Source organism: Physella acuta, unplaced genomic scaffold, assembly GCF_028476545.2.
Source record: "Physella acuta isolate Inbredline_101_S28 unplaced genomic scaffold, ASM2847654v3 ptg000559l, whole genome shotgun sequence".
Taxonomy (NCBI): Eukaryota; Metazoa; Mollusca; class Gastropoda; family Physidae; genus Physella; species Physella acuta.
In genome coordinates this window covers 5,203-19,263 of record NW_026732078.1, presented here as the reverse complement: position 1 = coordinate 19,263, position 14,061 = coordinate 5,203, and positions in this window count along the sequence as shown.

Genomic DNA, 14,061 nt, shown 5'->3' with positions numbered 1-14,061 from the left:
ATTTTGAATGTAATATATAAGACATTCTGAATGTAATATGTAAGACATTCTGAACGTAATATGTGAGACATTCTGATTGTAATATGTAAGATTCTGAATGTAATATGTAAGATTCTGAATGTAATTTCTAAGATTCTGGATTCACGCATAAGGCCATTCGATTATGTAATGTGTAAGACACTCTGAATACATGAATAAGGGCCGGAAGTGGTGAGCGATTACACAGCGCACAGCCCAGTCTCGCGGTGGACGAGATATCACGAGAGGCAAGTCTACACAACACGATACAAGGCACGACCGTGTATCGATATCAACCAACCACAGTTAGGATAAAAAAACTTTTTAAAATGTGACAACTTCCGACTGTCACAAGTGGAGGATAAGCCTAGCCTCTGAAGGGACTGACCACGAAGAAGAGAGAATTGTGCGGGTGTGTGTGTGGGGGGGGGGGGGGGGTCTAAAATTCAATTACGGCCAAACGTTTTGAGGACAGAGACGACATGGGCCACAATCCTTAGGGAGACTTTACTTCATTAGACTCCGGTCCCGGTGATTTGAAGGGCTTTTTTTTTCAATTAAAAAACTTTGTGTAAGTGTGAGAAGACAATCTCTAGATTTCAAAACGTAGGTGCTTGTATTATTCATACAGCAGCTGGTCAAATGTAGGCGTATTCTTATTATACAAGATAAAAACTCTAGTGTTTTAGAGGTAGATTTTCCGCTACGAATCATTGTAAAAGTAGGTACCTTACTATTCACAAGTCATAAGGCACCTATGTTACACAGCAGTTCATGTCTTAAAATGTAATTAATGAATATGTAAATGCTGAGATATTTTTGGGCCTGTAGCGATATATCTCTTAACAATTAAAGAACCCTTTAAACCGCCGTAGTAGAGTTCGCTTATTTCAGTTACTTCGGCTTATGAAGGACTAGCTGCCTCAATTTCCCCTAATGCGAATCAGCTACCCATCAGACTAGGGACCATCAACGGACACGACCTCCGGATTCGAACTCGAGATTTTCAGGGTAGCAGTCGTATAGTCTACCATCCGACCACGCCGTCACCTATCATCTCGTAAGATAAATTTTTAATTACTTAACTAACCACCTAAACCAAACATGTATAATAATTTTAAGATGATGATTGTGTGCTTAATTCTTCCTCTAGTGAGAAAACGATGGGAGTCGCTGTACCCAAAAATAGATGCAACAAATTGGGGGATAAGGCCCAAATAGTCACGCTAGAGAGTTGCCCCAACCCACCAACCTTTTGTGGGGGTAATGTGATCACCATCCTGTCACCCCTACTTTAAAATGGAACAATCATACCCTCTCCCTACGTCCTAACTGGATATAGTCCAACTACTCAGGCCATATCTTAACTGCCTAATCGGATTTTCCCGTTTTCTATTTCTAGTTTTCGTATTGTTCTTAGAGTGGCAGACTTCTGAAGGCTGGTGGGGTGAGGGCAAGGAGGCAATCATCACCACTATTACCTCCCCTCATCACAGGCAGCGACCCAACACCTCCCCCGCCCCACCGCAATGCTTCCACCACTTTTAGAAATTGTGACAAAATGGCACGGGAACTGTCACACACCTTTGTCAGCGGGGTGTCACAATTTGAAGAAGACGGGGCCGACCGGGTTTACCCGATTCTAAATTTGATTAGCCCAGCTGTCGATGTGGGATCTTACTCGGGAGAAAGTGGTTTAGGCGCTGTGTATTGGTAATGTTGGTAACTTGGTGGTAATGTGGTGGTAATGTGGTAACGTGGTGGTAATGTGGTAACGTGGTGGTAATGTCGTGGTAACGTAGAGTAACGTGGTGGTAACAGGGCGATAAGACAGGGCGCTAAACACCACACGCCCCAACAGCTAAGCTTGTCAGGCTGTAGTAGTGTTAACGTTTCTAAAAGTATTTCTTTCAGAGAGGTCCCGTTTTTTAGGAGAGAGGATTGTTAAGCCATTCTTAAATTAATTCTTTAAATGAGAACTGAACAACCCTGCACTGTTAAAGGCATTTCTTCACTTAAAAGCAAATTTACTTTCATTAGAAAATTTGATCCGTTTTCAAATGCATTCACCCATCGACGTGATAATTAATAGTAATTTAGAGATATTATGTTATTCTTTTACTCTCTATACCACTAAACTTACTTTCCAGGACATTTTTGCCAACGTTTGTATAAAAAAAACCCTCTAGTTTAACCCGAACTTTAAATGGCCTTGTAGCTCCACCGAAAAAAACAACAACAACGAAAAAGCCTTAATTAAATCATCAATTATTCAAAATGTGAAATGCCACGTTTTGATTGGCCGTCCCATTTTAAAATGTCAACGGCTTGGGGCAAGTTTAGCCTGCAACGTCAGGGTTGTTTTTTAAACGACTTGAAACTTTGCGGATGGAGCAGAAATGGTAGTTGACCGACGTTTGTATTTGAAAGGGTTGATTCATTGAGAAAAACGGGTAATTGGATTTAGTGGGTATGCTAAATAAACAAATAAACACAGGAACAACTACAATTGAAATGAGGGGGGGGGGGTTTACGGTGGGGGGGGGGGGGGGAAATGAGGTATCTAGTTTTAAAATCTGGTCATAACATTTTGTACTTTCAGTGAATGCGTTACCACGGGAATCAAAACAATACATGTGAGTTAATGTTACGTCTGGTGTCTTGTCCATGGGAATACTATAACACTTGGTACTGTGACGAATTGACATTCTATTCTCATACAGAATCACTCAGGGTTGTGGACACGGGGTGTTGGGTTATTATACTTCCCAATGTTAGGACCTAACGTTCTATCTTAATGGGAAATAGCTAGTGTGCAAGGTGTTTTTACGTGCTTGGTATTCTCAAAGTCTTATACAAGACTATATGTATTTTACAAATTCTCAAAGTATTCTCAAAGTCTTATACAAGGATATATGTATTTTATGCCCGACAGGTTCAAAACTACTGCGCAGCTTAGAGGGAACATTGGTTAGGACTAGGGCATATGCCACAAGCTGCAGGCAAAGAATAAATACAATGCAGCCCTGTCGGAAAACGTAGAAAGACAGTGATAAAGACACATAGGATCATCGTGTCTGTGGTGTTATTTTGTGGGGTAAACTGTACACTTTGCAGACGAAGATCTTGTGTCGAATATTCAAAAAGAGAAAATTCAATACAGCCCTGTTGTAATACGTAGAAGAACAGTGATAAGGACACATAGCATCATCGTGTTTGTTACGTTATTTTGTGGGGTAAACTCTACAGTTGCTTCCAGACGGAGATCTTGTGTCGAATATTCGGTCGTTAACTGATATTGATCCGGGCATGGGAAAAAAACGCGCGATTTCAGAACAATTGTTGGCAGACGATCTTATAAATGAACATGTGAAAACAGATAATGGGAGGACGCGGCGAGGGGACTGTAATTAGGTTTTTTTGAGACAAGGCTTGCCTTCCCTAAATGGACGGTCATCATCGGATTAAATGACCGACCGTCGAGTAATTAGATGACCTGGAAGAAAGTGGCGTAATCGTGGGATGGGGAGTGGAGAGGGAGGTTCACGTGACCGGAAGTCGCGTGACGGAGTGACCGGAAGGGGAATGATTAGCCGCTGAGCTCAATGGATGGATGCTACGTGTTTTTGTATCGGTGGAATCGGGATAATTACACGGTGGTTAACTCAATCGTACACTTCAATGGCGCAACAATTGGTTCGTCCACTTTACTGAAAGCAGACCCAAAAAAAAACCGTTTGTAATTAACTCATTTTTAACGATAATGCTAAATTCTATCCCACATATAAAAACCGAGGTTACTACGTGCATTTAGATTTGCCGGAATATACTCTTTTTAAAAAAAAAAAAGGTTCACAATAGTGTACACGTCACCCATGTATTTAACAGAGTATATAAAGCCATTCGCTGAAAATAATCAACGCCACACAAAAGATGATTACTGGGCTGTAAGAAGGCTTTAATTAAGCTGCACGCGAAAAACAACTTCAACTAAAATAAATCACCCCCCTCTCTTCCTTTTATCAATACGGCCTGCGGGCCGTTTTTATTTATTTATTTTTTGCAGCAATTTTAACCGAACAAACAGCTCTAGGGAAGTGTGGTGTAAAAATTTTCACAGCTTCGTCGCTTGCCTCAGAGGAGACGACTAGAACCAAGAATCAACATGTTCCTAGAATAGCCTGGGTCAGGCCGACCTCGCATTAAGTCTCCTAATGCGTTTGGATTGCAGAACATGGTTAATTGAAATGTGATGCGCGCCATGCGGGGCGTGGTGCGCAAGGACGCATGCTATAAATAATTCATAGGGCCAGGAATCAACAAGGTGATCTGTTGCTCGTAAATCTTAGGACCGAGCGGACACACAAGCCTCTACACGTGAATGGACGCGCGCACCTCCCGGGAGGTGGGAAGGAAGGGGTCGAATTTTGTTTTATTCATTTGTTGTCATAAACAAAAGCTTAAGAGAGATCGGGTTAAATTAAGAAAATCCATCACGACATTACAGTATTGTACCGATGTATTTTTTTGTTGTAAAACTGATATCGATATGAAGGGACTGTTTGGCGGTTGTTGGTAGGAACTAGGACAAGGTAGAAATATAAAAGGCAAATTAAATTTTGATACAACCTCGTAAGTACTGGAAAAAAAATTAACATTACTTTATTAGTATTTGAAATATATATTACAAGACCAGGGCCTACATTCACCGAAATATTTTAAGGATTACAGATACCTCTTTACATTTTGGTTTTCCCTAACTAAACACGAAGTTCACCACAAGGAATCTGCGCATGCGCAAAGAACTTTGTGACGTGGCTACGCGAACGAGATCTTGTATTTATTTATTTTTAACCACATTCCACCACAACTGTTCTCAATAATTAAGAATCCACCTTGACGACATCTAAAATCTTTAACCTTGTTTTCTGGTATGTGCAAACGACTTTGAAAATTTTGAAAAAAAAAAACCCGGCCAACTCTCAACACAAAACGACAGACGCTAAGCACGGGGTGAGGAGGTCTTCATTTAAAGTGACGTGCAAACACCTTTTGTTACTTTGAGAGACGCAGACACCGTGTGTTTACCTTCAGAGTTGGATGATCTAATCACGGTGAGCTGGTGAATACTGGGGATGATCTAATCAAAGTGAGGTGGGTGAACAGGGAAGTGGGGGGGGGGGGGGGACGACTTCACCAACTGCCCGTTCAAATCAGATCACTCTCCCCACCCTTTCAGTCAAACTGACGTCCGTGTGTGTTTGTTTTGCCAACAGTTAAATAAATAAGATTGTGGGGCTTTTAAGCTTGGAGGATAGGTGTAATAGGCGGTAGTTATTTTACTTTCAACGATCGGCTACTTGATTTGGTTATATGACTAGGAAGGGGGGGGGGGGGGGATTGGAGACGATTACACAAGTTACAAATTGGCGAATATTTAATGAGACGACAAGCTTAATAGGTGTAATTGAAATACCCTTTAGTACACTAATAAAATTTTGAATTTGTTTATTTTAGTATTTTTAAAACTAATCACAGTAATAAAATTTTGAATGCTAGTTTAACTAAGATCGAATGAGCCTCTTCCCCCGCCCCCCCCCCCCCCCCCAATTTTAAGAAAATAGACGCACCATAAACATAAAGGAAACGTGATGGCGAGAAAGAGACGAGATAACAATAGGGTAGTAGTGTACCAGGTCTAAAATCTCCACTTCACAAAGGGGGTAGATATAGAGCGGATGTTAGTCTGGACAATTGGTGGTCATCCATGGTGGGTTAAGGACGGTGGGTAGGGTGGTCTAACGTGCGGGTGGGGGTGATCTAATATGTATTTGTTAGGGGATGGATCCAATAAGATATATTGAATATGGAGTGGGAAGAGGAGAAGAATATATTATTGTGTAAAGGGGTTGGGTGGGGGACAAAAGTCAACTTAAACTCTATATATACTATAAGTATAATTTTTAATAAAATCAGCAACTGTGAGGACTGGTGCAGTGACCATCTTCAGCTCATAATTGAACTATTAACTTTAAAAACACTTTTTTTTAAACTCACCAACTTTTAACATATTTTTTTTTCAAAAAGCCTTTTTTAATGAATCAGCATGTTTTTCGGTGCAGATATTTATCCGGTAATTCTTTCATAAAACGCCTCACACGCCAAAGCGTCTCAGTGTGGATTAAGTTTCCGTTCTTTTTTAAAAAATATTTTGTTTAAATCCGAGTTTAAAAAAAAAATAATCGAGATTTGACGCAATAGCCTGGAGGAGAGAAAAAAAAAGGCCGATTCTAGTCGGAATAAGATACGCATGCGATACGCATGCGCAATGGAGAGAAAACTACGACTTAGCGGCGATGTTTTCGATGGTACTCTGCGCATGCGTGTGTTTACAACCGCAGAACCCTAATACCAACCCCTAATCCTATCCTTAACCCTATCCCTAATCCTATCCCTAACCCTAGCCCTAATCCTATCCCTAACCCTAGCCATAATCCTATCCCTAACCCCAGTGGCGTAGCGAGAATCGGGTGTCACCCGGTGCGGCACTTAATGGTGTCACCCCCCCCCCCCCCAGAGGCATAGAGGACCCTTCCCAGGGACAAACTTTCAAATTTTCGATTTGCACCCCCCCCCTCAAACTTTCGATTTGCACCCCCCCCCCCCTCGAGTTTTCGATTTGCAACCCCCCCTCAAACTTTCGATTTGCACACCCCACTCAAGTTTTCGATTTGCACCCCCCCCCCTCAAACTTTCCATTTGCACCCCCCCCCCCTCGAGTTTTCGATTTCCAACCCCCCTCAAACTTTCGATTTGCACCCCCCCCTCAAGTTTTCGATTTGCACCCCCCTCAAACTTTCCATTTGCACCCCCCCTCGAGTTTTCGATTTCCACCCCCCCCCCTCAAACTTTCGATTTGCACCCCCCCCCCCCTCGAGTTTTCGATTTGCACCCCCCCCCCCTCAAACTTTCGATTTGCACCCCCCCCCCCCTCAAGTTTTCGATTTGCACCCCCCCCCCTCGAGTTTTTCTCAATATATTTTGCTATTTTTTGCCTTGGTGTCACCCCCCTAAATGGTGTCACCCGGTGCGGTCCGCACCCCCCCGCCCCCCCCCTCGCTACGCCCCTGCCTAACCCTATCCCTAATCCTACCCCTAACCCTCATTCTAGCCCTAACCCTAGCCATAGGTCACTGCGCATGCGCAGAACTATCTTTTGCCGAAAAATCTTATTCCGAGTAGACACTTCGAAAAAAAAATCCAATTTTGCAATGTATGCAAGGTATGACAGAAGAACGGGAGTGACAATGAAAAGACTGCTCATGAACAGGGGAGAGCACTGGTTGGAACCAGGAGGCATAACTCTGGAATTGATGTGTCGGAATTCTGGGCCACACAGAAATGGCTAGGTAAACTTAGGAAATTTCTTCTGCCAAATTGTTTAGTCTTCTTCCTAAATTGTTTAACGTTTTATTTCAGCATTTTTTTTTTTCAATTTTCAATCAAATTATTACCCCACAACGAGTTAAATTCTTAAAATAACATTCAAGCTGAATTTTTTTTTCACAGAAAAAAAAAATTACTTACTTAGCATAGAATGCAATCAATTCTGATGTTCCTATAAACTACCATAGCTTGTTAATCTATAGATAGGCTACGCTCAACCTTTATCCAAACCCTAAACAAAGCAACCCACGTCCATGAGTGATTTGCTGCGTTGTTACCTGTGACGTAGTAGACGCCATCATTAATGTATGCATGTCCTTGATTAGTGCTGTTACACGCTCGAGCTAGTCACGCACCAGCGGCCACAGGCCACGGCCGTGACTGGGGTGTCACGTGAACGTGAAAAGTCACGGGTACGTGTTGACAGGCGGTGTGAGAACCACTGACTCAATGTCGTGGCGTCATCATGCTATCAGCGAACGTACGCCATAATTTTTCTCAGCGTAGGTTATGCTTAAGCGTATTTTAGGGTACGGTATATTACATATTGTTTAAGCGTATGATATATCACAGCGTATTTGAGCGTATCTTACAGCTTATTTCAACGTACTGTATGCTACAACTTATTTCAGCGTACGGTATTTTTCAGCTTATTACAACGTACGTACCCTGCAGCTTATTTCAGCGTTAGGAACGCTGTGGTTTTGCTCAGCACATAGTAAGTATACACTAGGCACGAGCGGAGTTTTAACACCAACACGCTGAGTGTCTGCCATACTACGTGTGGACATGTGTCATGGACGTGAGGTGTGTGTGATGGTGTGTGTGTGTAGTATGTTGTGTCATGAACGTTAGGTGTGTGTGATGGTGTGTGTGTGTGTGTGATGGTGTGCTGTGTCATGGACGTGAGGTGTGTGTGTGTGTGATGGTGTGCTGTTGCTCTGTGAGGTGGGGCACTTGACTGGTTGAAAATGTAACAGGCCTATAACAGCAGTAAGCCTATCTCAGCCCAATACGTCCGGTAACAGATTGTACTTGATAGTACTACGACTGTTTGGTAAATTTGAAACAATAAGGAATAGGCTACTCTTTGGGAATTAATGGAATACAAGAAACATGTATCAGAATGTAGTAGAAGCAAAACGTTTTGAGAAAAAAGTAAATGGAAGTAACACTATTTGGGAATTTTCGGAATAAAAGTACCACTATTTAAGAATGTAACTTGTAGAAGGAACACTATTAGGGAATTAGGTTACTAGAAATAACACCACTTGAGAATTTTAGTTATAGTTTTCGTTTTTTAAAACATAGTGAATAAGGCGAGTTATACAAATAGCCTAAATAAAAATAAGCACTGCTTCAAAATATATTTTTTGTGTTTTCCTATTCTGTCAGTTACATCCACAGAAACAAAACAAAAACATCGAACTATTTAACATCCGTCTCTCACAGTAGGAATAAATATCTCTAGGCCTAACCATTATAGTCGACACTCACTTCATTACAAGGTTAAAGTATTAATTTTTTTATCGTCACCCTAGCAAGCGTGTTTTTCCCTTAAGTTGATGAACGATTCTAATAAATGAAGAAATGGTTATCAAATGCTACTATTATGAAAAATAAAACAGGATTCTAGTATGTTATTTGCAAATAATCTAGTAGTTTATATCATGTTTTTACGTTGTTAAATGAAATAGATCTAGGTCTAGGGCCTATATTAATTTTTATTTTAAGTGTAAAATTAACAGCAAGAACAGCAGGTAATTATTTAGCGACACATTATCAATAGATAGGTGGTATTTTTAAAATCATGCCAGTGCCTAGAATAGATTCGTGCTCAAAATAAAGTCATCAACACCTACCTTTTGTTTTCCGGTTTATCAAAAATCCATCCCAAAACAATCGCTCTAATCCAATCGGTAATCGAATTTATGTCCAACTCAGGTAGTAAATCTGGTATATCGATCCGAGGGAATCAAAACGAGGCGATGAACACAAAGAACAGTTTTATAAAGTTGAACACGAGGCACACATCAACCACCTAACCACGTAGTTACAACCCATTGTCGAACACATCGTAGGTGCCTGCAGATTTAATGAGCGTCCTACAGCGGTGGTGGTGGTGGTGGCACAACTAGAGCCGGTGGTAATTAACTTGCAACACGCGAAAGGGGGGAGAAAACTTGTACGAGATTAACGCCCTTGCAACCACTGGAGCCACAAAGCGTTTCAAAACAGGCGAGGACACGGTTGAGGGCCTTAGAACATACACGTACACACATACATACGCGCTTATATACATACACACACGGGCAAGTAGGTGCAGCGGGGGGAAGAGGGGGGGGGGGGGTGGAATGTAAACGGGTGGTTACCCAAAGACAGGTGATGCCCATCTCAGCCCGTACTGTTGACTGTCTGACTACCGTGGTGTTTGAGCAGGGATGAGGGAGTGAGCTTAGTACCTAGCTGCATTGAATAGGGCCTGATCCCTACCGTGATCCCTGAATGGGGTTGGATCCCAGTCATCTTCCTTCTAGACCCGTGTCCTGCATAGGGTCTGAATCTTATTATGATCATCCTTTTCCTACTCCCTAAATAGGGCACGATCCCTGTCGTTCCTAAACAAGACTAGATCCCATTCATGATATGATCTCTCTAATGTTCCCTCTAGACTTGTTCCCTGTATGCTTATGATTCTTATTATGATCATCGTTTTAAACTCCCTCACCAGGGGCGGATCCCTGAATAGGGTCGGGTCCCTGTCATAATCCCTGAAAAAGGAACTGATCCCTAGCATTATCCTCCTTCTCCTGCTCGCTTAATAGGACTGATCCCTGTCATGATCCCAGAATAGGACTTGATCTCTAAATAATAGCTGATCCCTGACTAAGGCCTACATAAGTAGTACATTGAAATATGTTTTTATGTATCAAAACATAAACCACAGTCATCACTATATGTGCAAATTCGTTATGTCTCTACCAATATACTAATCAAAACTTAGCAGTAGACCTATAACTTTTTCCAAGACAAGCCATCCATTGCACTATAGGCTCATAACGTAAGGTTGGTCATCGATCTATATTATTAGTACAATGGTCAGTCACAACTTGAGGATACTTTAGTGAAGGTCAATCTTCAAACCAGTCACTGACACAACATGCAAAAAAATCCCTCTATCTGATAAGTAATACTTCAATCCTTCTATCGGGTAACTAATACTTCATTCCTTCTATCGGGTAACTAAAACTTCAGTCCTTCTATTGGAAAACTAAAACTATAATCTCTCAATTGGGAAACTAAAACTTTAATCCCTCTATCGGGTAACTAAAACTTCAATCCCTCAATTGGGAAACTAAAACTTGAATCCCTCTATCGGGTAACTAAAACTTGAATCCCTCTATCGGGAAACTAAAACTTTAATCCCTCTATCGGGTAACTAAAACTTCAATCCCTCAATTGGGAAACTAAAACTTCAATCCCTCAATTGGGAAACTAAAACTTGAATCCCTCTATCGGGTAACTAAAACTTGAATCCCTCTATCGGGAAACTAAAACTTTAATCCCTCTATCGGGTAACTAAAACTTGAATCCCCCTATTGAGGTAATTAAGAGATGGTGAATTAGCCAACTATAGCTGGAAAATTAAAAAAACTTCAGTTTATTTTTTTTTTAAAACCCTAACAAATTCTATTGTAGAAAAATTTACTGTTAAATACTAATAGCTAAACATTTTTGTGTATAATAAAGACGCAAAGATCTTCCAATACTCGGTCTTCACAGGGGGTGGGGGGAGGGGGGGGGGTGTGAACTGAAATACACGAAATATAATTTCCCTGGAATGCTAGCAGCTATGTTGTGATTTTGTTCAGTGTTCTCGTTACATCTTCAACCAGATCATTTCACCTAAACAGATGAGGTGGGGGAAAAAACCTAAACCAAACAACAATCGCTCGAGTTAAGCCAAAATCAATGAAGAGCCGAATCCACGTGGCTAATTAACCTGGCGAGGGCTGTTGTGTTTAGACGTTCTTTAACTGCCTCACGAGAGTGAGTACACAAACAGAGCACGCGCAGTTATCTCTGAGTAATCTGCCAGTAGTAAAGAAGTTTCGAGATGTTTCTGAAGAGTGATATGACGGAAATTAGTTCAATGCTTTCAGTTTTTTTTCTTTGTTATTTATTAACACGAGTTATTTCTGGTTAATTGGCAAATAAATTAAGCAATATCTAATTACAACAAAATACTGTTTTTTTTCTTGTGTAAACAATCGCAATACTTGCTAAAATTGTATTTTTGATGAAGGTATTAGAATTATTTTTGTTGTATGTTTCAATTTTAGTTTGTTTTGTTGTTTTTTTTTTTAACTTCGCTACTTGGTTATACAAATATAATTTAAGCCGTTCTTTGACAAACCCACCAAATACAACTCATGCAATTAGGTGGGTTTTAGCGTTACCTGATCAGGATATAAATATAAAAACAACACATCATCTTTTGAAAATAATATTCAATTAAAACCTTTGCTCAACAGGTAAAAAGCAGAGAAATTCTCCAGGTAACTCAGAATAACTAATTACCGTGAGCAATTAAAAAAAGCAATAGAAGAAATATGTAAACAAATGAGGAAATTTCGCGGGTGTCTTCCTTTCCGCAAGCGAATCGCGCCATGATACATTGCTACGTACCGAATGCCATTGTCTAATTTGAATAAAATTGACTGCATTGACACAGATGCGAGTGCGATCTACATGTTTACATGCTTGATTTTTGTTGCAAAATTTTTATGCACTTAATTTGTGTTCATACTTGTTCATGCATCTGATTTAGTGTGCCTTTAAGAAACTTGATCGTATTTGTGAAACGCATAAATAGTATTTTCTTTGTGCAACACTTGATTTGTGTGCGTGTCCGTGTAACATTTGATTTGTGTGCGTGTCCGTGTAACACTTGATTTGTGTGCGTGTTTTTGTAACACTTGATTTGTGTGGACGTTCTTGTAACACTTGATCTGTGTGCGTGTTCGTGTAACACTTGATTTAGTGTCCAGCGGCGATGAGCACGTTGAGTTACTTAATGCACGTTGTCAAGCGGTGCCGACCTGGTCGTGTGGGTGGAGGGTCCGCCCCTGGAGCTGGCTAAAACAGCGATGTGTGGCTGATTAGGCACGAACCGCCGCGGCAAGAGCGGAAACTTCTGCTGGACAGATGGCTGGGAGGGGGTCCCTCATTAATCTAGTGCCCTCGATAGCATTACTGCCCCCACCCCCCCTAACATTACACGAGTGCTTACGCAACCCCTACCCCCTTCAGATTACACTAGTGCCTTTCAACTCATCCCCCCCCCCCATACATTGGTACATTTCCCTAAAAGTACACTATCGCCTGCCCCAACCACCTCTTTATTATAGTGTATATCCCCACCTCCCCCCCCCCCCCCATTAAACTAGTGTCGCTCCAAACCCTCCCTCCCCCCCCCCCCACACGTTAAACTAGTCATTTCCACCCTCCCCCACCACACTAGTTCCATCTTCCACCACCACACCAATACCTCCCCCACACACATTACATATGTAATCTCCCACTATCACCCCTTCCTTACACTGTTGCCTCCTCCATACACGAGTCCACCCCACCCCCATTACACCGCTTACCGTGCTCAAATCAACAGCAACCATCACGGACCAAGTGCCCAAATTACATTCACGTGTTATCTGCCGAAGGTCGTCTCTTCCTGGTAAAAATAAAGGTCGAGATCTTGGCAAAAAAAAATATTGTTCTCATAATGGAAACAAAATAGAATGCCCTGCGGCTAGAGCTGTCTTTGACCTATTGACCTCCGGTAATGAACAGCTCAAAGGCCGGATCACGGATCTGAATGTTCAGATAACCGGCAAGATGAACCGGAATTTAATGACTCGTTACTTAAAGAAAGTAAATTACTTTTCAAAGAATTTAGTTCTTAAAAATCAAAATATTTCAAGAAATTTACGTTACTTCCTATGTAGTTCCATTTGAATGAAAATTTATTTATAACGTTCAAAACGTTATTTAGTTTAGTCAATTGTTTCGTTCCGCAGGCCGGAAATAGTCAAACGAAATTGCTACAGTGCTTAACAATGCAGCAGCACAAAAACGAGATTTGCGACCGCGCCGTTCTGCCCAAGTTTCAGCACGTTCAGTATAAACAAACACGAGGGATGTGTACTATGGTGACTGTGTGTTGGGGGTGCGGAAGGTGGCTGACGAGAGTACTAGGGGGGGGGGATGACGGCGGAGACAAAAGTTACGATACGTCTCTGTATTTATTACAGTTATAAAACATGTTTGATGTATCGGCCGTCAGACGGAGGTATGTTAATGAACGCGGCTGTTGTCTCGTCGGCCAGATTTTCGTGGGGGCATCCTTCATAATTATTGTGACATCGCGTTATCTCATACACGGAAGATATTAAAACTTGCAGTCGGGGTCGTACACTCAGGGGTTTTATTTAAGTTTTTAAAAAATAACTTGTTGAGGGGATGTATAATAGTGGGGGAAGGGGGATAGTTCAATAATAATAATAACGAAAACTTGATTTTAAAAAATATTAAACT